A 27,437-nucleotide genomic window follows, 5' to 3' on the forward strand; every position below is an offset into this window, starting at 1 on the left:
TGGGGAAATAAAAGCCATTAAGAAGACTTGTATCATGTGCGTTTATATGTGTGTGTGTTTAAGGCAATTAAATTAATTAGGTCTAATTTTTCAAAAAAGAAGAAAGAAGGAAAGTGAATTTGCTCAGTCATGTTTGACTGTTGTGACTCCATGGAGCCTGCCAGGCTCCTCCGTCCATGGGATTTTCCAGGCAAGAATACTGGACTGGATTGCCATTTCCTTCTCCAGGGGATCTTCCTAACCCAGTGATTGAACCACACTGCAGGCAGACTCTTTACCATCTGAGCCACCAGGGAATTTTTACAAAAAGGGAGGAGAACAAATCAATCTAAATTTATAGTGTCAAAAGGAGAAAAAAAAAAGTCTGCCTGGGTTTGTCCCCAGGAGTAAGATGAGGAAAAGATCATAGTTCTCTTGGGAGGTAGAAAGTCCTGAACCCATTTAGATGCGGTAACTCCGAGGGTCAGGAATCTGAGGGGAACGCTGTGAATTCTGAGCCATGCCCTTAGGGGCAGGCAAAGCCCCCCTGTGGCCAGTCTGGGCCTGAAAGTGAGTGAAGCTGCCCATCCACAAATGGAGCTTGTTGGCTCGGGTCACAGATGGCATGACAGCTTGGACAAGCAGTGAGAAACTAGAGCTTTACAGTAGCATGTGTCCCCAAAGAATGAATGGCGATTGTGGCAGCCACAGACCGAGGCGTTTTTCAGCTCAAAACGCTAGTAGGCTGGAAGGTCAGTTTTTTATCTATCGAAATATTCTGGCAATCTTAACAGGGTGCAGAAAGCCCAAAATGACTGATACGTCTTCCTGCTAATCTGAGTGAGTAGCGAATTGATCTTTTTCTAATTCACTTGAAACATTTAAGGAATTATGATATAACACATACCTTACACATCTCAGGGCAATTCATACCTCATATAATTGTAATTTTTGTTTTCCTAGTCACGACCTCTCACAGTTAGGGGCTTCTAATATAGATTTCTAGGGTATTCTAGAAATTTCTAGGGTATTCTTATCTGCTGGTAAAAGGAATACTCCCATTTACTGTCCAAATTTTAGCCTGGGTATTCATAGGTTTCTGGACTAATTCTTATGTTTTAATGTTTTTAAATTATTATTGTTGACCTTGGTTTCCTTTTTCTTTATATGGAGCAATATTGGGTGAGTATATATCACCACACCCACCGCAACATATAATTTTCATTAACAGTGTATGCTGTGGGATGTTTTAGGAACTGTTCTTCCAAGCTTATATTTAACATTTAAAAAAAATGCTTGGAGGATAGCTTTTGTTGCAGACCAGCTGTTTAGCTTAAATTTAAATTACTTTCTGAAACATGTTTCCTTGTTGAATATGTGCAAATTACATTTCGGATGTTAAAATGGTGGTATGCAGGTGAAGAATCTTTGCTAACATCCTTCCATCAATCTTCTCTCCCTTGTTTTTACTCCTTTATCCTCCCAAATAATTAAATGAGGTTCTCTGTGCATCATCAATTAAAAGGAATTGAAACTCGAGTCTATAATAAGGATCAGGGTACAGCTGGATTGAATAATCTTTCTCCCTTTTTCATTAGCATGGAATTGAGGGGTGCATTGCTGGCCACCCTCACATTTCTAGTATTCTCAAGTAGTGCTCTGCCATTCCAGGAGAGATATAAAAATGTTTCCCTTTAGAAATCAGTTTATGATATCAGCAAGTAATTTCAGAACCATCAGTGAAAAATTCTGTTTCATACTGTAAAGGTGTTTTTTCCCCTTGAGGGAGAAGGAGACCAAGAACAGTTAGGAATTTTAGACACAGTGTTGATTATCTGGGTGCCTTTGACCTTATACCAATTACATCCACAGGACTTCCAAGGCAGTCCTTATCTCTACATGGAAGCCTAAGAAATGACATTGATTTGCAAGGTCTTTAAGCTTCTCCACCCTCTGCCCATTTTTTTTTTTTTTGCTTGTTCTCTTCTAGGCTGTGTTAGTAAGCTCCCTGCCCTTAACTTTTAGTTAAGTTATGGCAACAGGCAGTTTCCCCAGCAGACATAGAGTCACAGGGGAAAGAGGTCACAATGTCTATGTTTCTTTGTCACCACCCCCTCCTTTCAGCTCTATCTATTCCAGCAATGGAGATTTCCTTCTGAGATGACAAGTCCTGCAGTTCTGATGTGTCTTTGGTTACACTGGTTTTCTTCTCTACCCTCTTTTGGGGCCTGAAGGTGGAGATAATTTTCTGCTATTTTAATCCCTTAGTGCTCTCAGAGTTCCTTGTGTGTTCTTAACCCTCGCCTCACTTCTGTGAATAAATAATTCCTTCAAAATTCCTGCTGAATGCATCTATATTTCCTTCCAAGACACCGAGTGAGAAAGCACTCCTAACACTGGGCTGATGAGTTGGAAATATTGAATTTTGGAATTACCCTGAGTTTACAACTCTTTCAGATTGCTTCCTGGGCAGTAAGTGGTAATTTTATAATAACTTTTTGGAATCAACCAGCATCCCATTTCAAAGTAAAGCTTAAGTTGTTGAGCCCAGTTGCCTTGGGCTGGAAGAAAGGCAAGTTTCAGTAAAAAAAAAATATAGATTACCAAAACTGACTCAATCAAATCTCCCTTCTACCTTTGGCTTATTGTGAAAGTAGTGCTTACCTAGTAAGCTTAGGCATAATTATTTGTTCTGAGACAAATCAGGATCTAGACTTGGGCCTGAGGGAGAGCCAACAAAAGATAGTGGTCCATTGTAGGAGCGGTTGATGAGTAGGGCTTGTACTTGTGTTTATTTGTAGGCAGGACAAATGTCGGGCAGCCCATGGACCACAAGGCTGTGATAATACTTTCTAGTGCTTTGCAAAGCAAGCTGTGCCCTTACCATCTGGTCCTAGAGCTTTGTGAATGGCTACACATGACTGGTTTGGCACCAAATAGCCCAGAGAGGTAAGAACAGTGGCATCTATGGTGCTGCTTTCCTGTTACTTTTTAAATTAATTCCAAATGAAAAATGAGGGTAAGTGGGGTGTTGGATCTTTTTCCTTATGTGTTAATGTTTCAAATAATCTGTCTTTCCTCTTGGAGGCTTCACAGGTGGCTCAACAGGTAAAGAATCCATCTGTAATGCAGGAGATGTGGGAGACAGAGAGTTCAATCTCTGGGTCAGGAAGATCCCCTGGAGAAGGAAATGGCAGCCCACTCCAGTATTCTTGTCTGGAGAATCCCATGGACAGAGGAGCCTGGCAGGCTACAGTCCACAGGGTTACAAAGAGTTGACTATGACTGAAGCGACTGAGCATGCACGCATGCACATCTTTGCTCTTAATGTAAAGGATGGGTAAAAGAACAGGTGAGGATCAAGTACCATGTCATTTCACATGTCTGGAGTGAGCTGAATGTGGCAAAGAGGTGCATCTGAAGGTTTCGCTCTGGTAAAAATATTAGTTACTTCTGATATTTTACCTAAAGGGAACTTTCAGATAAAAGGAACTTTGAATGAAATCTAGATAAAGATCTGTTGAGAAACTTTGAATCATTTACTTATATTTTTACTTGTTAGAAAAAAAATTTTTTCTTTTTACTTGTTAGAGGGCTACCCTGATATCTCACTTGGTAAAGAATCTGCCTGCAATATAGGAGACCCCAGTTTAATTCTTGGATCAGGAAGATACCCTGGAGAAGAGATAGTCTACCCATTCCAATATTTATAGGTTTCCCTTGTGGCTCAGCTGGTAAAGAACTGCAACGTTGGAGACCTGGGTTCAATCCCGAGGTTGGGAAAATCCCCTGGAGAAGGGAATGGCTACCCACTCCAGTATTCTGGCTTGGAGAATTCTATGAACTATATAGTCCATGGGGTCGAAAAGAGTCCAACAGGACTGAGCGACTTTCACTTTACTTGTTAGAAAATAATGTCTTCAATTCACAACCACTCACAAATTTATGGAGTGTTTCTTGAAGGATACAGTCCAACTACTTTTCTTTTCTTTTTAATTTAAATTTATTTATTTTAATTGGTGGCTAATTACTTTACAATATTGTATTGGTTTTGCCATACATCAACATGAATCTACCACGGGTATACACATGTTCCCAATCCTGAATACTCCTCCCACCTCCCTCCCCGTACCATTCCTCTGGGTCATCCCAGTGCACCAGCCCCAAGCATCCTGTATCCTGCATCGAACCTGGACTGGCGATTCATTTCTTATATGATATTATACATGTTACAATGCCATTCTCCCAAATCATCCTACCCTCTCCCTCTCCCACAGAGTCCAAAAGGCTGTTCTATACATCAGTGTCTCTTTTGCTGTCTTGCATACAGGGTTATTATTACCATCTTTCTAAATTCCATATATATGCGTTAGTATACTGTATTGGTGTTTTTCTTTCTGGCTTACTTCACTCTGTATAATCGGCTCCAGTTTCATCCACCTCATTAGAACTGCTAGATCCTACAAAATGAATTGATGAGTTGGTAGACAAGAGAGGGCTACTTGCTTGTATTGCATCATTTTAATACCCCTTTCTTACCAAGTGCTCTTAATCAACTGGGTTTTGTTTTTGCCTTGCGTTTTTGTTGGCCTGCCTTGAGGGACTTTGTTAGAAGGTCCTGAGTGTCTTATTTTGCATTTACTGCAGGATTGTTGTTGGGAATCCTGTTATTTACATTTCATACAATTTTTTACATAAGGACTCATGGCACGACTGTCTCACAGGACTTAGTTTTAGGAATAATTTTTTTTTTTTAAGCAATTGGTGTTTGTTTGTTTGTTTGTTTAATTGAGCTGTATTTGACATAAGATATTGTGTAAGTTGCTTCTCAGGTGGCTCAGTGGTAAAGAATTCATCTGCCAAGCAGAAGATGTGTATTCAATCCCTGTATCGGGGAGATCCCCAGGAGAAGGAAGTGGCAACCTACTCCGGTATTCTTGCCTGGGAAATCCCATGGACAGAGGAGCCCCACAGGCTATGACCCATGGGGTCACAAAGATTTGGACATGGCTTAGTGACTAAAGAACAACACTGTAAGTTTAAGCTGTACAATGTGTTGAGTTGATACATTCATATTGCAATATAATTGCCATAGTAGGCTTGCTTTTATGTCACATAATATGTGACTCAACTAATGTGTTTTTATTTTATGGGGTCACATAACATACTGCGGGGGGCGGGGGGTCACATAACTTATACTTTTTCTCCTTGTTTTGGCTGCTAGAAAGTTCAGAGCTAGTTCCTGGTCTATCTCTAAGCAATAGAGTTTCTATTCTATTCTAACATACCATCTTGATGTTATTATCTCTTTTCCAGACCTTTTTTAAAAAAATTCTATTGTATGTATTTTTAAAAGCTACCTTAAATTATTTATGAATATAGTTCAGTTCAGTTCAGTTCAGCCACTCAGTGGTGTCCAACTCTTTGACACCCGATGGACTGCAGCACCCCAGGCTTGCCTGTCCATCACCAACTCCCAGAACTTGCTCAAACTCATGTCCATAGAATCAGTGATGCCATCCAATCATCTCATCCTCTGTTGTCCCCTATTCCTTCTGCCTTCAATCTTTTCCAGCATCAGGGTCTTTTCCAAGGAGTCAGTTCTTCCCATAAGGTGGCCAAAGTATTGGAGCTATAGCTTCAGCATCAGTCCTTCCAATGAATATTCAGGACTGATTTCCTTTAGGATGGACTGGTTTGATCTCCTTGCAGTCCAAGGGACTCTCAAGAGTCTTCTCCAACACCATGGTTCAAAAGAATCAATTCTTCAGCACTCAGCTTTCTCTATGGTCCAACTCTCACATCCATACATGACTACTGGAAAAACCATAGCTTTGACTAGATGGATATTTGTTGGCCAAATAATGTCTCTGCTTTTTAATATGCTGTCTAGGTTTGCCATAGCTTTTATTCCAAGGAGCAAGCGTCTTAATTTCATGGCTTCAGTCACCATCTGCAGTGATGGTGTCCATATTTTTTGGAGTCCAAAAAAATAAAGTCTGTCAGTGTTTCCATAGTTTCCCCATCTATTTGCCATGAAGTGATGGGACCAGATGCCATGATCTTAGTTTTTTGAATATTAAGTTTTAAGCGAGCTTTTTCACTCTCCTTTTTCACTTTCACCAAGAGGCTCTTTAGTTCCTCTTCACTTTCTGCCATAAGGGTGGTGTCATCGGCATATCTGAGGTTATTGATATTTCTCCTAGCAATCTTGATTCCAGCTTGTGCTTCATCCAGCCTGGCATTTCGCATGATGTACTCTGCATATAAGTTAAATAAGCAGGGTGACAATATACAGCCTTGACGTGCTCCTTTCCCAATTTGGAACCAGTCCTTTTTTCCATGTCAGGTTCTAACTATTACATCTTGACCTGCATACAGATTTCTCAGGAGGCAGGTCAGGTGGTCTCGTATTCCCATCTTTTTAAGAATTTTCCACAGTTTGTGGTGATCTGCACAGTCAAAGGCTTTGGCGTAATCAATAAAGCAGAAGTAGATGTTTTTCTGGAACTCTCTTGCTTTTTCCATGATCTAACATATGTTGGCAATTTGATCTCTGGTTCCTCTCCCTTTTCTAAATCCAGCTTGAACATCTGGATGTTCTCAGTTCACATACTGTTGAAGCCTCAGTTGGAGAATTTTGAGCATTACTTTGCTAGGGTGTGAGATGAGTGGAATTGTACAGTAGTTTGAACAATTTTTGGCATTGCCCTTCTTTGGGATTGGAATGGAAACTGACCTTTTCCAGTCCTGTGGCCACTGCTGTGTTTTCCAAATTTGCTGACATATTGAGTGCAGCGCTTTAACAGCATTAGTGAAAAAATGAAGTCACTCAGTTGTGTCCAACTCTTTGTGACCCCATGGACTGTAGCCTATGAGGCTCCTCCATCCAAGGAATTTTCAAAGCAAGAGTACTGGAGTGGGTTGCCATTTCATTCTCCAGGGGATCTTCCTGACCCAGGGATTGAACCCGGGTCTCCCACATTGCAAGCAGACACTTTTACCATCTGAGCCACCAGGGAAGCCTTACCAGCATTATCTTTTAGGATTTGAAATAGCTCAACTGGAATTCCACCACCTCCACTAGTTTTGTTCATAGTGATGTTTCCTAAGGCCCCTATGACTTTGCATTCCAGGATGTCTGGCTCTAGGTAAGTGATCACACCATCATGGTTATCTGGGTCATGAAGATCTTTTTTGTATAGGTCTTCTGTGTATTCTTGCCACCTCTTCTTAATATCTTCTGCTTCTATTTGATCCATATGATTTCTGTCCTTTATTGAGCCCATGTTTTCATGAAATGTTCCCTTGGTATCTCTAATTTTCTTGAACAGCTTTCTAGTCTCTAGTTCATAAATTATTTATCAGCATAGTAAGGATGTAAATAAACAAACTAAACAAGCCAGAAAGGAATATTTTTAAAATTAATTTATTTATTTTAATTGGAGGCTAATTACTTTGAAATATTATACCGGTTTTTGCCATACATTGACATGAATCAGCCATGGGTGTATATGTGTTCTCCATCTTGAACTCCCCTCCTACCTCCCTCCCAATCCCATCCCTCAGGGTCATCCCAGCCCACTGTCCCTGAGTGCCTTGGCTCATGCATCTAACCTGGATGGGCGATCTATTTCACATATGGTAATAAACATGAGGATGAGATGGCTGGATGGCATCACTGACTCGATGGACATGAGTTTGAGTGAACTCCAGGAGTTGGTGATGGACAGGGAGGCCTGGCGTGCTGCAATTCATGGGGTCACAAAGAGTCAGACATGACTGAGCCACTGAACTGAACTGAACTGAACTGAATAAACATGTTTCAATGCTATTTTTTCAAATCATCCCACCCTCGCCTTCTCCCACAGAGTCCAAAAGTCTGTTCTTTATCTCAGTGTCTCTTTTGCTGTCTTGCATATAGGGTCATTGTTACCTTCCTTCTAAATTCCATATATATCCGTTAATATACTATATTGGTGTTTTTCTTTATGACTTTCTTCACTCTGTATAATAGGCTCCAGTTTTGTTCACTTCATTAGAACTGATTCAAATGCATTCTTTTTAATAGCTGAGTAATGTTCCATTGTGTATAAAATCCTGAAAGATGATGCTGTGAAAGTGCTGCACTCAATATGCCAGCAAATTTGGAAAACTCAGCAGTGGCCACAGGACTGGAAAAGGTCAGTTTTCATTCCAATCCCAAAGAAAGGCAATGCCAAAGAATGCTCAAACTACCGTACAATTGCACTCATCTCACACGCTAGTAAAGTAATGCTCAAAATTCTCCAAGCCAGGCTTCAGCAATATGTGAACCGTGAACTTCCTGATGTTCAAGCTGGTTTTAGAAAAGGCAGAGGAACAAGAGATCAAATTGCCAACATCTGCTGGATCATTGAAAAAGCTACAGAGTTCCAGAAAAACATCTATTTCTGCTTTATTGACTATGCCAAAGCACTTGACTGTGTAGACCACAACAAACTGGAAAATTCTGAAAGAGATGGGAATAACAGACCACCTGATCTGCCTCTTGAGAAATCTGTATGCAGATCAGGAAGCAACAGTTAGAACTAGACATGGAACAACAGACTGGTTCCAAATAGGAAAAGGAGTTTATTTAACTTATATGCAGAGTACATCATGAGAAACGCTGGACTGGAAGAAACACAAGTTGGAATCAAGATTGCCAGAAGAAATATCAATAACCTCAGATATGCAGATGACACCACCCTTATGGCAGAAAGTGAGGAGGAACTCAAAAGCCTCTTGATGAAAGTGAAAGAGGAGAGTGAAAAAGTTGGTTTAAAGCTCAACATTCAGAAAACGAAGATCATGGCATCTGGTCCCATCACTTCATGGGAAATAGATAGGGAAACAGTGAAAACAGTGTCAGACTTTATTTTTCTGGGCTCCGAAATCACTGCAGATGGTGTCTGCAGCCATGAAATTAAAAGACGCTTACTCCTTGGAAGGAAAGTTATGACCAACCTAGATAGCATATTCAAAAGCAGAGACATTACTTTGCCAACAAAGGTTCGTCTAGTCAAGGTTATGGTTTTTCCTGTGGTCATGTATGGATGTGACAGTTGGACTGTGAAGAAGGCTGAGGGCCGAAGAATTGATGCTTTTGAACTGTGGTGTTGGAGAAGACTCTTGAGAGTCCCTTGGACTGCAAGGAGATCCAACCAGTCCATTCTGAAGGAGATCAGCCCTGGGATTTCTTTGGAAGGAATGATGCTAAAGCTTTCGCCTCATGCGAAGAGTTGACTCATTGGAAAAGACTCTTATGCTGGGAGGGATTGAGGGCAGGAGGAGAAGGGGACGAGAGAGGATGAGATGGCTGGATGGCATCACTGACTCGATGGACACGAGTCTGGGTGAACTCCCGGAGTTGGTGATGCACAGGGAGGCCTGGCGTGCTGCAATTCATGGGGTCGCAAAGAGTCGGATACGACTGAGCGACTGATCTGATCTGACCATAGCTTTCTTATCCATTTGCCTCCTGATGGACATCTAAGTTGCTTCCATATCCTAGATATAGTAAACAGTGCTGTGATGAACACTGGGGTACACGTGTCTCTTTCAATTCTGGTTTCCTTGGTGTGTATGCCCAGCAATGGGATTGCTGGGTTGTATGGCAGTTCTATTTCCGGTTTTTTAAGGAATCTCCACACTGTTCTCCATAGTGGCTGTACTAGTTTGTATTCCCACCAACAGTGTAAGAGGGTTCCCTTTTCTCCACACCCTCCCCAGCATTTATCATTTGTAGACTTTTGGATAGCCGCCATTCTGACTAGTGTGAGATGGTACCTCATAATGGTTTTGATTTGCATTTCTCTGATAATGAGTTATATTGAACGTCTTTTCATGTGTTTGTTAGCCATCTGTATGTCTTCTTTGGAGAAATGTCTGTTTAGTTCTTTGGCCCATTTTTTGATTCATTCATTTTTGTGGTAGTGAACTGTATGAGCTGCTTATATATTTTTGAGATTAATTATTTGTCTGTTTCTTCATTTGCTATTATTTTCTCCCATTCTGAAGGCTGTCTTTTCACCTTGCTTATAGTTTCCTTCGTTGTGCAAAAGCTTTTAAGTTTAATTAGGTCCCATTTGTTTATTTTTGCTTTTATTTCCATTACTCTGGGAGGTGGGTCATAGAGGATCCTGCTGTGATTTGTGTCGGACAGTATTTTGCCTATGTTTTCCTCTAGGAGTTTTTATAGTTTCTGGTCATACATTTAGATCTTTTATCCTTTTTGAGTTCATTTTTGTGTATGGTATTAGAAAGTGTTCTAGTTTCTTTCTTTTACAAGTGGTTGACCAGTTTTCCCAGAATCACTTGTTAAAGAGATTGTCTTTTCTCCATTGTATACTCTTGCCTCTGAAATGAATATTTTTTAACATGTTTTCTGTGAGAATTTTTTATGCCTACCAAGTGTCAAAGAAACAAACAAACAAAAAATCAAAATATAGCACTGGTCAAGATGTGAAATGTTAAAATCATTGATTATTTTGCATGGTTACATAGTTAAAAATAATGGTTGTCTGCCACAATAAGATTGCTCCTCCTTTGCTTGGTTCATTCAAAGTGATTTATGTGATTTGATCTGGACCATATAAGGCAGGTTTTTGCAAATGTCAGGTGTTCTATTCTAATTGAGAAGTGTCATTAATGGGCACTGGGTTAATTAGATGGAGAAGGAAATTTAGAAGGAAATTCTTGGGGCTAATGCAAAATGCGGGCTTGAAACAGTGCAGAATTCGTGGTCCTTGCCCCACCCCCATGTCCTCAGCTTGCCTTTTGTCTGTAGGAAAAACTTTTGCCAGAGAGTACGTTTCATCAGGTTCTCCCCAGGTGGTACTAGTGGTAAAGAACCTGCCTGCCAAAGCAGAAGACATAAAAGACAATGATTCAATCCCTGGTTTGGCAGATCCCCTGGAGGAGAGCATGGTAACCCACTCCAGTATTCCTGCCTGGAGAATCCCCATGCACAGAGGAGCCTGGCAGGCTACATTCCATGGGGTCCAAAAGAGCTGGACACAGCTAAAGCAAGTTAATGGCACCCCACTCCAGTACTCTTGCCTGGAAAATCCCATGGGCGGAGGAGGCTGGTGGGCTGCAGTCCATGGGGTCGCTAAGAGTCGGACACGACTGAGCGACTTCACTTTCACTTTTCACTTTCCACTTTCCACTTTCATGCATTGGAGAAGGAAATGGCAACCCACTCCAGTGTTCTTGCCTGGAGAATCCCAGTGATGGGGGAGCCTGGTGGGCTCCCGTCTATGGGGTCGCACAGAGTCGGACACGACTGAAGTGACTTAGCAGCAGCAAAGCAAGTTAGCATGCAAGCAAGTTTAATCAGAGAAATGAGAACATGCAGAAACAAAGGAAAACAGTCAAAGGAAACCAAATAATAATTATGCAGTCATTAAGCATAGTCAAGGACCTTTAGTTCCTCCTGAAGTGTTATAGATAATGTTCTGAGCCATATCCTATAAGCTGTTTTATAGATACGGAAACTCCCACCAGGTGGAAGAAGTTGACAACATGATGAACAGACTGTAGCCATGGCATAAATTGCCATAATTCCAAGAATTGGCTTCAATTGGGAACAAACCAATCCTGGATCTGAAGACTAACTGTACTTGAAACAATCAAGATGACACTGGTCTGACCACCTATGACTAACTTCAAGATGCTTGTAAGAGCTGACTGTGCTGTTTCTGCATGTAGCCCCCCAACCCCTGTCTATAAATGCTCTTATCCACTAATTGTCAGTAGGGAAGAGTTGACCTTTGAACTGGTGTCTGCCCTCTTCCCTCACCCTCATTTGCTAGCATCCAAAATAAAGCAAAATTTCCTTACCACCAGGTTGGCCTGTTTAAAGGTCTTTGAGCAACAAGCAGCTGGACCTGGGTTTGGTAACACATTGACCAGAGATTTGGATGTAATCTTCATTTTTTTTTAATATGGTAGTAGAATTTATTAAATATTAAACCAACTTGTTACTTAGGAGCATGGTCTTTAGTCCCCCATGTGCCTCTGTCCATGGAGTTCTCCAGGCAAAAATACTGGAGTGGGTTGCCATTCTCTTCTCCAGGGGATCGTCCCAACCCAGGGATTGAACCTATGTCTCCTGCATCATAGGCAGATTCTTTACCACCACGAAGGGAAGCCCATTAACCAACTTACATATACAATTACACTTTTTCATATTTCAAACAATTATTCAACACATATTCTAAAGAATATTTTGTGGAAGGTAAAACATTCAGAACCTTTAGACTTAATTAAAATTCAAATTTCAAACTGGTAGGTTTTTAAAGTTTTAAATATTTGATTCTCAAAAGTGTAAGAGGAGGAAAGTCATGAATAAGTAGCTGATAAATGGCTAAATAGTTTTATTGTCAGGTTTTGCAGAATTTATGAGTTCAACATCCAACTGGAGATTAAATTTAGAAGGCCAGTGAGAGATGAAAAGTTCTGAATGATTCATTTAACTGTGTAATTTATTTGTTTCATACTTTCATGTGAAATATTCAAGTCTTCAGATTTTACATTTTACAAGAGGTACACTCACAAGTCTAAAGAGAAACAGTTAAGCCTTCAAGGCAAAAAAAAAAAAAAAAAAATGGATTTCAATTCCCGGAGTTTAATAAAGCAGCACTTACATACTTATGGTGTCTTTATATTTCCCTTGCATAAGGGAAAAGTTAGCAGCATTTTTTTCACTGCATTTTCCCTCCACAGACCATTCTCATTATTTGTTCTTACAAACATCTGCTCTACTCAGGGCTATGAGACATGACCAGGATACCAAAAATAATGATGCTTTCATTCTGTCTAGATGTAAAACGATTGCAAAAATAATTAGACATGAATATCGAACCCCAAAGACATGAAATTCACACGACATAGTAATAAAGTATATTGCAGCCAGCAGTATGATAAAATTCTGTGTACTTTTGTTCGTTTATTTATTTATTTTTTGTTAGGACTGGAAAAAGCTTTAATCATGAGTCACTGCCTAAGTTGTAGTTACTAAGTACAGGGGACATTTTGATTTCCAACATTTTGATAATACTGATGAAATGAGGAGACAGGGAGGTGTGTGTACACTTAGAAATTTTGGCTACATTAGTGGCTCCTAACTATGGCTGTACTTGGGAATTATATGTCGAGTGGCTTTTCACCTTATTATTATTTCTTTAAAGACTTAATGTCTGCCTGGTAATATCCTTGAAGGTCAAGCTTTAGTAGGCTTGGATGGGGGTTGGGTGTTTGTATTTTTATGAAGTTCCTTAAAACTTACCATGTGCATCTGAAGCTGAGAATCTCCTGGCATAATTTTAACTGACATAGAGTTTAGCCTGTGATATGATTTCTTTCCCTTTCTGACTTAATCCTTACATACATGTAGCTGAGTGTTTGACTCAGAACTCAAACATATCAGGTCTTAATTCAATACTTAGAACTGTAATACTACCACCAGGAGATACCACTAGGAGAGAAGAAATAAAAAGCCAGCAGATTTCTGGGTCCTCAGTCTCAGTAATTTGAATATCCTTTGAGCAGAACCTCTAACTTGCCTTGTCTGATAATAGTGTAGATAGCCGTGTTAGTCACTTAGTTGCATCTGACTCTTTGCGACCCCCTGGACTGTAGCCTCCCAGGCTCCTCTGTCTGTGGAATTCTCCAGGAGAGAATACTGGAGTGGGTAGCCATTCCCTTATCCAGGGGATCTTTCCGGCCCAGGAATCGAACCTGGGTCTCCTGCATTGTAGGCATATTCTTTACCATCTGAACCAAGGGTTATGAGTGCCAATATGCTCAAATAGCCTGCCAACCCCTCCCATTTCAACCAGGAGAAGGTCAAGTTTGGCATCACAGGGGGCCTCCAGATCATTTGGTCATTCCTGAAGTGGACGTGCCAATGCTTGATTATTTAAAGTTATTTCTAAGTCTGCTTCTCTGTGTGGAAGAGAGGAGCTACTCCACGTTCAAGGTCAGGAGGGGTGGCCATGAGGAGATACCCCTTGTCCAAGGTAAGAGAAACCCAAGTAAGACAGTAGGTGTTGCGAGAGGGCTTCAGAGGGCAGATACACTGAAACCGCAATTGCAGAAAACTAGTCAATCTGATCACAGGGACCACAGAGTTGTCTAAATCAATGAAACTAAGCCATGCCGTGTGGGGCCACCCAAGATGGGTGGAGAGGTCTAACAGAATGTGGTCCACTGGAGAAGGGAATGGCAAACCACTTCAGTATTCTTGCCTTGAGAACCCCATGAACAGTATAAAAAGGCAAAATGATAGGATACTGAAAGAAGAACTCCCCAGGTTGGTAGGTGCCCAATATGCTACTGGAGATCAGTGGAGAAATAACTCCAGAAAGAATGAAGGGATGGAGCCAAAGCAAAAACAATACCCCGTTGTGGATATGACTGGTGATAGAAGCAAGGTCCGATGCTGTAAAGAGCAATATTGTATAGGAACCTCGAATGTTAGGTCCATGAATCAAGGAAAATTGGAAGTGGTGAAACAGGAGAAGGCAAGAGTGAATGTTGACATTCTAGGAATCAGTGAACTAAAATGGACTGGAATGGGTGAATTTAACTCAGATGACCATTATATCTACTACTGCAGGCAGGAATCCCTCAGAAGAAATGGAGTAGCCATCATGGTCAACAAAGGAGTCTGAAATGCAGTAGTTGGATGCAATCTCAAAAACGACAGAATGATCTCTGTTTGTTTCCAAGGCAAACCATTCAATATCACAGTAATCCAAGCCTATGCCCCAACCAGTAACACTGAAGAAGCTGATTTGAACAGTTCTATGAAGACCCACAAGACCTTTTAGAACTAACACCCAAAAAAGATTTCCTTTTCATTATAGGAGACTGGAATGCAAAAGTAGGAAGTCAAGAAACACCCGGGGTAACAGGCAAATTTGGCCTTGGAATACGGCATGAAGCAGGGCAAAGGCTAATAGAGTTTTGCCAAGAGAACGCACTGGTCATAGCAAACACCCTCTTCCAACAACACAAGAGAAGACTCTACACATGGACATCACCAGATGGTCAACACCGAAATCAGATTGATTATGTTCTTTGCAGCCAAAGATGGAGAAGCTCTATACAGTCAACAAAAACAAGACCAGGAGCTGACTATGGCTCAGATCATGAACTCCTTATTGGAAAATTTCAGACTTAAATTGAAGAAAGTAGGGAAAACCACTAGACCATTCAGGTATGACCTAAATCAAATCCCTTATGATTATACAGTGGAAGTGAGAAATAGATTTAAGGGACTAGATCTGATAGAGTGCCTGATGAACTATGGACAGAGGTTCATGACATTATACAGGAGACAGGGATCAAGACCATCCCCATGGAAAAGAAATGCAAAAAAGCAAAATGGCTGTCTGGGGAGGCCTTACAAATAGCTGTGAAAAGAAGAGAAATGAAAAGCAAAGGAGAAAAGAAAGATATAAGCATCTGAATGCAGAGTTCCAAAGAATAGCAAGGAGAGATAAGAAAACCTTCCTCAGTGATCAATGCAAAGAAATAGAGGAAAACAACAGAATGGGAAAGACTAGAGATCTCTTCAAGAAAATTAGAGATATCAAGGGAATATTTCATGCAAAGATGGGCTCGATAAAGGACAGAAATGGTATGGACCTAACAGAAGCAGAAGACATTAAGAAGAGGTGGCAAGAATACACAGAAGAACTGTACAAAAAAGGTCTTCATGACCCAGATAATCACGATGGTGTGATCACTGACCTAGAGCCAGACATCCTGGAATGTGAAGTCAAGTGGGCCTTAGAAAGCATCACTATGAACAAAGCTAGTGGAGGTGATGGAATTCCAGTTGAGCTATTCCAAATCCTGAAAGATGATGCTGTGAAAGTGCTGCACTCAATATGCCAGCAAATTTGGAAAACTCAGCAGTGGCCACAGGACTGGAAAGGGTCAGTTTTCATTCCAATCCCAAAGAAAGGCAATGCCAAAGAATGCTCAAACTACTGCACAATTGCACTCATCTCACATGCTAGTAAAGTAATGCTGAAAATTCTCCAAGCCAGGCTTCAGCAATACATGAACCGTGAACTTCCAGATGTTCAAGCTGGTTTTAGAAAAGGCAGAGGAACCAGAAATCAAATTGCCAACATCCGCTGGATCATAGAAAAAGCAAAAGAGTTCCAGAAAAACATATATTTCTGCTTTATTGACTATGCCAAAGCCTTTGACTGTGTGGATCACAAGAAACTGTGGAAAATTCTGAAAGAGATGGGAATACCAGACCACCTGACCTGCCTCTTGAAAAACCTATATGCAGGTCAGGAAGCAACAGTAGAACTGGACATGGAACAACAGACTGGTTCCAAATAGGAAAAGGAGTATATCAAGGCTGTATATTGTTACCCTGCTTATTTAACTTATATGCAGAGTACATCATGAGAAACGCTGGACTGGAAGAAGCACAAGCTGGAATCAAGATTGCAGAGAGAAATATCAATAACCTCAGATATGCAGATGACACCACCCTTATGGCAGAAAGTGAAGAGGAACTCAAAAGCCTCTTGATGAAAGTGAAAGAGGAGAGTGAAAAAGTTGGCTTAAAGCTCAACATTCAGAAAACGAAGATCATGGCATCTGGTCCCATCACTTCCTGGGAAATAGATGGGGAAACAGTGAAAACAGTGTCAGACTTTATTTTTCTGGGCTCCAAAATCACTGCAGATGGTGACTGCAGCCATGAAATTAAAAGATGCTTACTCCTGGAAGGAAAGTTATGATCAACCTAGATAGCATATTGAAAAGCAGAGACATTACTTTGCCAACAAAGGTCCATCTAGTCAAGGCTATGGTTTTTCCAGTGGTCATGTATGGATGTGACAGTTGGACTGTGAAGAAATCTGAGTGCCAAAGAATTGATGCTTTTGAACTGTGGTGTTGGAGAAGACTCTTGAGAGTCCCTTGGACTGCAAGGAGATCCAACCAGTCCATTCTAAAGAGATCAGTCCTGGGTGTTCATTTGAAGGACTGATGTAAAGCTGAAACTCCAATACTTTGGCAACCTCATGCGAAGAGTTGACTCATTTGAAAAGACTCTGATGCTGTGAGGGATTGGGGGCAGGAGGAGAAGGGGACGAGGATGAGAAGAGGATGAGATGGCTGGATGGCATCACCGACTCAATGGACATGAGTTTGAGTAAACTCCGGGAGTTGGTGATGGACAGGGAGGCCTGGAGTGCTGCAATTCATGGGGTCACAAAGAGTTGGACATGACTGAGCGACTGACCTGAATTGAACTGAACTGAGAGCAAAGATAGGAAACAAACAGGTCATTACTACTGGAGGCTTTCTTGATTGGAAGTGTTCTTTTGGGTGAAATGGAGTAAGCTATATTATTGTGAAAGTGAATCTGTGCACATGAAAAGATGCTCAGTATCACTAATCATCAGAGAAATGTGTGAGAGATTATCTCACACCTATCAGAATGGTTGTGATCCAAAAGACCACAAATAACATATGCTGATGTGGGTGTGGAGAAAGAGAATGTTAATGCACTGCTGGTGGGAATTTAATTTGATGCAGCCTCTGTGGAAACCGGTATTGAGGTTTCTCAAAAAAACTAAAAATAGAGCTACCATGTGACCCAGCAAAAATTTCATTTCTAGTTATAAATCCAAAAAAAAAAAAAGAAAACCCTAATTCAAAAAGATACATGCACCCCAATGTTCATAGCAACATTATTTATAATAGTCAAAATAGGGAAACAACCTCACAGCCTGGAATCATAAATAAACACAACAAGAAAAAGAAAAGACTTCTTTCCTGGCAAGATAAGCCAGGGACCCTCTTACTCCAACCCTCCCAACTTCTTTTTCTTCTGTATAAAGACCTCCTTTCCTTGTTGGGTGGGCACTTGCATTTTGCTCACTGTGGCCACAGATTCTGAATTGAAATTTCTCTGCTGATCCTGAATAAACCCATCTTTGCTGGGGAAATACCTGGCAGTCTATTCTAGGTCAATAGATCAAAGTGTTTTAAGTGTTAATATTCTATGTGGGCATTTAGAATGAGGGAGGTTTGAATGGTGTGTTGTAAATCATTTTTAGATGCGATTAGATAACTGAATTCAGTCCCCAGATCCCCAGATCTTGACCAGCCACAGTTAAACCTCTGAAGAGCTCCCAAAGAAGATATTAAGCATAGAGGATTCAGAGATGTAAGTGCTTAGTCTTTGTTGCTAGCTTTTGGCCCCAAGTTTTTAAGGGAACTGGGTTGAAATCATTGGGAGTTCTTAGAATTTCCTTTTCCTTTTCTCCTGTGACTTATGATAGAGCAAGTTCTGAGAGGCAACTCCTTAACTTTTTTCTCTGGCAGCTATCTTCTTTCCTCCTAGTCAAGAGGAGGAAGAGGAGCGATGAGAAGGAGGATGCTCCCTCTCGAATAGGAGGAAGCCTGGGTTTGTCTCATGCATCAGTAACATGACAGGAATAAAAGCCAAGAAGATGAACTCAGAAAGAAGGTGGGAATTCTTTCAGAAACACAAGTTACAGAAGCAAAAAGGGGGAACTACATTTCCTAGAAACCCAGAAGTGTAATTGTTTTCCTCTACTAAACCCTCTATGAGCATTTTTGAGCCAGTAACTTTCTTAATCTTGGTCCTGACACATCCTGGGAAAGAAAGCAGACTTAAGCTGGCTTCTAGGTGTTTATATTAAGTCTCAGTATATTTTTACATATGAAAGAACACCTTCATGTTTTTGTTTCCCAGACTGTTTTCCTTCCTGCCGTTTCCCCAAGGTGATGCAATCTGATTTGGGGGATCTTTTAAACATTGTCTACTATGACTAGCTATTGAAAAATAAACCTTGGGAAATTACAAAAATGATAGGGTTACTTTTAGGTAGTATCTCTTGTGAGCCCCCTACCTGTCAAGCACCAATTGCTCTCACATATTTATTTTTTGAACTGTTTGAATTCCCTGGTGGCTCAGACAGTAGAGTCTGCCTGCAATGCGGGAGACCCAGTTTCTATCCCTTAGTCGGGAAGATCCCCTGGAGAAGGAAATGGCTACCCACTCCAGTTTTCTTGCCTGGAGAATCCCATGGACAGAGGAGCCTGGCAGGTTACAGTCCATGTGAGTCACAAAGAGTTGGACGTGACTGAGCAATTTCACTCACTCATTCACTCATTAAACAGGTAAATAATTAGCCTCCAATTAAAAAAAAAAGGCAAACAAACAAAATGTAATAAATAAATAAATAAATAAACAGGTATATTAGCATTACTGTCGGAGAAGGCAATGGCACCCCACTCCAGTACTCTTGCCTGGAAAATCCCATGGACGGAGGAGCCTGATGGGCTGCAGTCCATGAGGTTGCACAGAGTCGGACACGACTGAAGCTACTTAGCAGCAGCAGCAGCATTACTGTGATGCAACATGGCATGATGCTTAAAAGAATGCAAACTAGTACAGCCACTATGGAGAACAGTGTGGAGATTCCTTAAAAAACTAGAAATAGAACTGCCTTATGATCCAGCAATCCCACTGCTGGGCATACACACTGAGGAAACCAGAAGGGAAAGAGACACGTGTACCCCAATGTTCATCGCAGCACTGTTTATAATAGCCAAGACATGGAAGCAACCTAGATGTCCATCAGCAGATGAATGGATAAGAAAGCTGTGGTACATATACACAATGGAGTATTACTCAGCCATTAAAAAGAATACATTTGAATCAGTTCTAATGAGGTGGATGAAACTAGAGCCTATTATACAGAGTGAAGTAAGCCAGAAGGAAAAACATAAATACAGTATACTAATGCATATATATGGAATTTAGAAAGATGGTAACAATAACCCTGTGTACGAGACAGCAAAAGAGACACTGATGTATAGAACAGGCTTATGGACTCTGTGGGAGAGGGAGAGGGTGGGAAGATTTGGGAGAATGGCAATGAAACATGTAAAATATCATGTAGGAAACGAGTTACCAGTCCAGGTTCGATGCACGACGCTGGATGCTTGGGGCTGGTGCACTGGGACGGCCCAGAGGGATGGTATAGGGAGGGAGGAGGGAGGAGGGTTCGGGATGAGGAACACATGTATACCTGTGGCGGATTCATTTTGATATTTGGCAAAACTAATACAATTATGTAAAGTTTAAAAATAAAATAAAATTAGAAAAAAAAAAAAGAATGAACTTTAGGGCTCACCTTCTTGAGTTTGCCTTCTGGTTATGTCATTTATAAGATTAGCTGTGTGGGGGGGCATTTTCCCTAATCTTTCTTTGCCTAATTTTCTTATTTGTCAAAAAGGAAGGTCAAAGTGAAAGTTGCTCAGTCATGTTGCTCTTTGTGACCCTGTGAACTGTAGCCTGCCAGGCTCCTCTGTTCATGGAATTCTCCAGGCAGGAATACTGGGGTGGGTAGCTGTTCCCTTCCCCAGGGAGGTGGGTAGCCGTTCCCTTTTCCAGGGAATCTTCTCAACCCAGGGATTGAACCAAGGTATCCCACATTGCAGGCAGATTCTTTACCAGCTGAGCTACTGGGGAAGCCAAGGGAATAATAATAACAGTGTTGTTGTGAAGATGAACTGATTTAATATATAAATATTTAAAACTCTCAGAACTGTGCCTGGCATATATGAGACACACAGTGAAAATTAACAATTATTTTCTTCATTTTTCAGATGAGGAAATAGGCTTGGGAAGATAACAATTTGCTTAGGACTATATGGATGATCAATGACATAATCTAGTTTCATACTCAGATTGTAAGTGTGTAAAGACCTCTAAGAGCACAGTCCTATGGCACTCACTGTAGAAAGGGCCAGAGATTTTCAGTTCAAAGTAAATATACTACCTAGCCTCCATCTGTCTCCAGCTGGATCACCTCCTTTGCCATCCTGCTCTCTGTCTCCAAGAATCTGACAGGTATGAACCCCATCACGGAGACCCTTACCCTCTAGGTCTGTCAATGGGGGGCCCTGGCAGAGCATCAGAGGGAAAGAGAGCAGAGTATGATAGGGGTATGGCTTTTCTCTTGGTTTCCTGTGGGTGTGGTGGCTTTGGGCTGGCTGTATCCCTTTGGCATAGTAATTGCAGTGGATCAATAAGCTTGTTTAAAGCAAGGCATGTGTTGTGTTAGCTGTTGGGATGGCTAATCTAGCAACAATGTCAAAGGAATCCTAGCACTTTCGTGAAGATGTAACAGAACAGGGAACAGACTCCCAGAGGAGTTCATCCTTCAAGTCTTATCCCAAGGCCTCTCTTGGGTCTTTGTTTTTCCCTCCCAAGTGAGAAGAGATGCCACCCCTGAGTCCCAGCTTCAGCAGCCTCCAATTCTGAACCTTCTCTATATGCCTGAGGTGGAGTAGGGCAGGGAATTATAGTATTTTCCCTTAGGATTAAAGACTATTTTTTTTTTTTTTGTATGTGTGTCTGTGTAATTTTGCTTCTACCTCTTCTAAGCAGGCAAAAATCTTCTCGGGAGAGGGTCTCTTATGTTGTCTCCCACTGTTTCTTTCCTCCAGTTTACCTGTCCCCTGCCTCTAGACTCAGGTGGAATTCTACCATCAAACTTGCAGCTGGAGTAAAAGTTAAATATGGTCCACATAGATCCTCAGTTGAAACTCTGAATTTGTTATTTTTGAAAGTGTAAAAATTATCTCCAAATTGTTTTATTTTACTTATTTATTTATTCCTCAGCCACAGCTCTCAGTATGTGGGATCCTTGTTCTTCAACCCAGAATCGAACACACCCCTGCATTGGAAGCACAGTCTTAACCACTGGACTGCGCAGGAAGTCCCAAGGTGATTATTTTTTATAACTGACCATTATCAGCATCTCCCACCTTACTTTTCTTCGTTATTATTACATATACTTCTTATAAGGTCTTCCCTGGTGGTTCTGTCGGTACAGTCTGCCTGCAGCGCAGGAAACCGGGGTTCAATCTCTGGGTCGGGAAGGTTCCCTGGAGAAGAAAATGGCAACCCACTCTAGTATTCTTGCCTGGAGAATTCCATGGACAGAGGAGCCTGGTGGGCTACAGTCCGTGGAGTCACAAAGAGCCAGACACGGCTGACTAACACTTCTCTTTCTTTCAAACTTCTTACACACATGTCTCTCCTGAGGGATTATAAACAACTAGAAAGGAAAGTACATGTCTTAATGCATTTACCAGTCACATTCAGTGATTGTAAGTCCCCATTTCATGAAACAAATTCGAAGTCCTCAGAATTTGATGTTTAAATGGTTCTTAATTCAGGAAGCATTAGGCAACATGGAATTTCAAATTTCCTTCAGCAAATGAATATTTGAGTTAATCACGGGTTTTGTGCTTCTTTTTTTTTGTTTGTTTGTTTTAGAAAGTTGTCGATGAAGCATTTAGACTTTTGAGACAAAAGTACATGTGGTATCTGAGTTCTTTGTAGCAGAGAATTTCATCATAGCTTCATTATGGAAAAATTTATGAAACATAGGTTTGCTGATCCTGCATGAATCCAAATTTCCTGATACTAAGGTATTATGGCCTGGCGTGCTGCATTTCATGGGGTCACAAAGAGTTGGACATGAGTGAGCAACAGAACTGAACTGAACTGAACTGAAGGTATTATGATTCAACAAAATACCTTCCTTCCATATGGCTGCTCTCTTGACATAGCCAAAAAACATTTCAGAGGTATTATATGAAAGAGTCAAGTCATTTTCAGTGGGGCTCATAACTTTCTTATTTCCTCTCCTCTTTTGTTTTTGTTTTTTTTTAATCCTTTATTTCTCATGTGTTCCCCATCCTGAACCCTCCTCCCTCCTCCCTCCCCATACCATCCCTCTGGGTCGTCCCAGTGCACCAGCCCCAAGCATCCAGCATCGTGCATTGAACCTGGACTGGCATCTTGTTTCATACATGACATTTCACATGTTTCAATGCCATTCTCCCAAATCTTCCCACCCTCTCCCTCTCCCACAGAGTCCATAAGCCTGTTCTATACATCAGTGTCTCTTTTGCTGTCTCCTATACAGGGTTATCGTTACCATCTTTCTAAATTCCATATATATCCGTTAGTATACTGTATTGGTGTTTTTCCTTCTGGCTTACTTCACTCTATATAATAGGCTCCAGTTTCATCCACCTCATTAGAACTGATTCAAATGTATTCTTTTTAATGGCTGAGTAATACTCCATTGTGTATATGTACCACAGCTTTCTTATCCATTCATCTGCTGATGGACATCTAGGTTGCTTCCATGTCCTGGCTATTATAAACAGTGCTACGATGAACATTGGGGTACACGTGTCTCTTTCCCTTCTGGTTTCCTCAGTGTGTATGCCCAGCAGTGGGATTGCTGGATCATAAGGCAGTTCTATTTCCAGTTTTTTAAGGAATCTCCACACTGTTCTCCATAGTGGCTGTACTAGTTTGCATTCCCACCAACAGTGTAAGAGGGTTCCCTTTTCTCCACACCCTCTCCAGCATTTATTATTTGTAGACTTTTGGATCGCAGCCATTCTGACTGGTGTGAAATGGTATCTCATAGTGGTTTTGATTTGCATTTCTCTGATAATGAGTGATGTTGAGCATCTTTTCATGTGTTTGTTAGCCATCTGTATGTCTTCTTTGGAGAAATGTCTATTTAGATCTTTGGCCCATTTTTTGACTGGGTCATTTATTTTTCTGGAGTTGAGCTGTAGGAGTTGCTTGTATATTTTTGAGATTAGTTGTTTGTCGGTTGCTTCATTTGCTATTATTTTCTCCCATTCTGAAGGCTGTCTTTTCACCTTGCTAATAGTTTCCTTTGATGTGCAGAAGCTTTTAAGTTTAATTAGGTCCCATTTGTTTATTTTTGCTTTTATTTCCAATATTCTGGGAGGTGGGTCATAGAGGATCCTGCTGTGATGTATGTCAGAGAGTGTTTTGCCTATGTTCTCCTCTAGGAGTTTTATAGTTTCTGGTCTTACGTTGAGATCTTTAATCCATTTTGAGTTTATTTTTGTATATGGTGTTAGAAAGTGGTCTAGTTTCATTCTTTTACAAGTGGTTGACCAGATTTCCCAGCACCACTTGTTAAAGAGATTGTCTTTAATCCATTGTATATTCTTGCCTCCTTTGTCAAAGATAAGGTGTCCATATGTGCGTGGATTTATCTCTGGGCTTTCTATTTTGTTCCATTGATCTATATTTCTGTCTTTGTGCCAGTACCATACTGTCTTGATAACTGTGGCTTTGTAGTAGAGCCTGAAGTCAGGTAGGTTGATTCCTCCAGTTCCATTTTTCTTTCTCAAGATCGCTTTGGCTATTCGAGGTTTTTTGTATTTCCATACAAATTGTGAAATTATTTGTTCTAGCTCTGTGAAGAATACTGTTGGTAGCTTGATAGGGATTGCATTGAATCTATAAATTGCTTTGGGTAGTATACTCATTTTCACTATATTGATTCTTCCAATCCATGAACATGGTATATTTCTCCATCTATTAGTGTCCTCTTTGATTTCTTTCACCAGTGTTTTATAGTTTTCTATATATAGGTCTTTAGTTTCTTTAGGTAGATATATTCCTAAGTATTTTATTCTTTCCGTTGCAATGGTGAATGGAATTGTTTCCTTAATTTCTCTTTCTGTTTTCTCATTATTAGTGTATAGGAATGCAAGGGATTTCTGTGTGTTGATTTTATATCCTGCAACTTTACTATAATCATTGATTAGTTCTAGTAATTTTCTGGTGGAGTCTTTAGGGTTTTCTATGTAGAGGATCATGTCATCTGCAAATAGTGAGAGTTTTACTTCTTCTTTTCCAATTTGGATTCCTTTTATTTCTTTTTCTGCTCTGATTGCTGTGGCCAAAACTTCCAAAACTATGTTGAATGGTAATGGTGAAAGTGGGCACCCTTGTCTTGTTCCTGACTTTAGAGGAAATGCTTTCAATTTTTCACCATTGAGGATAATGTTTGCTGTGGGTTTGTCATATATAGCTTTTATTATGTTGAGGTATGTTCCTTCTATTCCTGCTTTCTGGAGAGTTTTTATCATAAATGGGTGTTGAATTTTGTCAAAGGCTTTCTCTGCATCTATTGAGATAATCATATGGTTTTTGTTTTTCAATTTGTTAATGTGGTGTATTACATTGATTGATTTGCGGATATTGAAGAATCCTTGCATCCCTGGGATAAAGCCCACTTGGTCATGGTGTATGATCTTTTTAATGTGTTGTTGGATTCTGATTGCTAGAATTTTGTTTAGGATTTTTGCATCTATATTCATCAGTGATATTGGCCTGTAGTTTTCTTTTTTTGTGGGATCTTTGTCAGGTTTTGGTATTAGGGTGATGGTGGCCTCATAGAAAGAGTTTGGAAGTTTACCTTCCTCTGCAATTTTCTGGAAGACTTTGAGCAGGATAGGTGTTAGCTCTTCTCTAAATTTTTGGTAGAATTCAGCTGTGAAGCCGTCTGGACCTGGGCTTTTGTTTGCTGGAAGATTTTTGATTACAGTTTCAATTTCCGTGCTTGTGATGGGTCTGTTAAGGTTTTCTATTTCTTCCTGGTCGAGTTTTGGAAAGTTGTACTTTTCTAAGAATTTGTCCATTTCTTCCTCGTTGTCCATTTTATTGGCATATAATTGTTGATAATAGTCTCTTATGATCCTTTGTATTTCTGTGTTGTCTGTTGTGATCTCTCCATTTTCATTTCTAATTTTATTGATTTGATTTTTCTCCCTTTGTTTCTTGATGAGTCTGGCTAATGGTTTATCAATTTTATTTATCCTTTCAAAGAACCAGCTTTTGGCTTTGTTGATTTTTGCTATGGTCTCTTTTGCTTCTTTTGCATTTATTTCTGCTCTAATTTTTAAGATTTCTTTCCTTCTACTAACCCTGGGGTTCTTCATTTCTTCCTTTTCTAGTTGCTTTAGGCGTAGAGTTAGGTTATTTATTTGACTTTTTTCTTGTTTCTTGAGGTGTGCCTGTATTGCTATGAACTTTCCCCTTAGGACTGCTTTTACTGTGTCCCACAGGTTTTGGGTTGTTGTGTTTTCATTTTCATTCGTTTCTATGCAAATTTTGATTTCTTTTTTGATTTCTTCTGTGATTTGTTGGTTATTCAGCAGGGTGTTGTTCATCCTCCATATGTTGGAATTTTTAATAGTTTTTCTTCTGTAATTGAGATCTAATCTTACTGCATTGTGGTCAGAAAAGATGCTTGGAATGATCTCAATTTTTTTGAATTTACCAAGGCTAGCTTTATGGCCCAGGATGTGATCTATCCTGGAGAACGTTCCATGTGCGTTTGAGAAAAAGGTGAAATTCATTGTTTTGGGATGAAATGTCCTATACATATCAATTAGGTCTAACTGGTCTATTGTATCGTTTAAAGTTTGTGTTTCCTTGTTAATTTTCTGTTTAGTTGATCTATCCATAGGTGTGAGTGGGGTATTAAAGTCTCCCACTATTATTGTGTTATTGTTAATTTCTCCTTTCATACTTGTTAGCATTTGTCTTACATACTGCGGTGCTCCCGTGTTGGGTGCATATATATTTATAATTGTTATATCTTCTTCTTGGATTGATCCTTTGATCATTATGTAGTGACCTTCTTTGTCTCTTTTCACAGCCTTTGTTTTAAAGTCTAATTTATCTGATATGAGTATTGCTACTCCTGCTTTCTTTTGGTCCCAATTTGCATGGAAAATCTTTTTCCAGCCCTTCACTTTCAGTCTGTATGTGTCCCCTGTTTTGAGGTGGGTCTCCTGTAGACAACATATGTAAGGGTCTTGTTTTTGTATCCATTCAGCCAGTCTTTGTCTTTTGGTTGGGGCATTCAACCCATTTACGTTTAAGGTAATTACTGAGAAGTATGATCCCGTTGCCATTTACTTTATTGTTTGGGGTTCGAATTTATACACCATTTTTGTGTTTCCTGTCTAGAGAATATCCTTTAGTATTTGTTGGAGAGCTGGTTTGGTCGTGCAGAATTCTCTCAGCTTTTGCTTGTCTGAGAAGCTTTTGATTTCTCCTTCATACTTGAATGAAATCCTTGCTGGGTACAATAATCTGGGCTGTAGGTTATTTTCTTTCATCATTTTAAGTATGTCTTGCCATTCCCTCCTGGCTTGAAGAGTTTCTATTGAAAGATCAGCTGTTATCCTTATGGGAATTCCCTTGTGTGTTATTTGTTGTTTTTCCCTTGCTGCTTTTAATATTTGTTCTTTGTGTTTGATCTTTGTTAATTTGATTAATATGTGTCTTGGGGTGTTTCGCCTTGGGTTTATCCTGTTTGGGATTCTCTGGGTGTCTTGGACTTGGGTGATTATTTCCTTCCCCAGTTTAGGGAAGTTTTCAACTATTATCTCCTCAAGTATTTTCTCATGGTCTTTCTTTTTGTCTTCTTCTTCTGGAACCCCTATGATTCGAATGTTGTAGCGTTTAATATTGTCCTGGAGGTCTCTGA

Source organism: Bos indicus, chromosome 20, assembly GCF_029378745.1.
Source record: "Bos indicus isolate NIAB-ARS_2022 breed Sahiwal x Tharparkar chromosome 20, NIAB-ARS_B.indTharparkar_mat_pri_1.0, whole genome shotgun sequence".
NCBI classification, from domain to species: Eukaryota; Metazoa; Chordata; class Mammalia; order Artiodactyla; family Bovidae; genus Bos; species Bos indicus.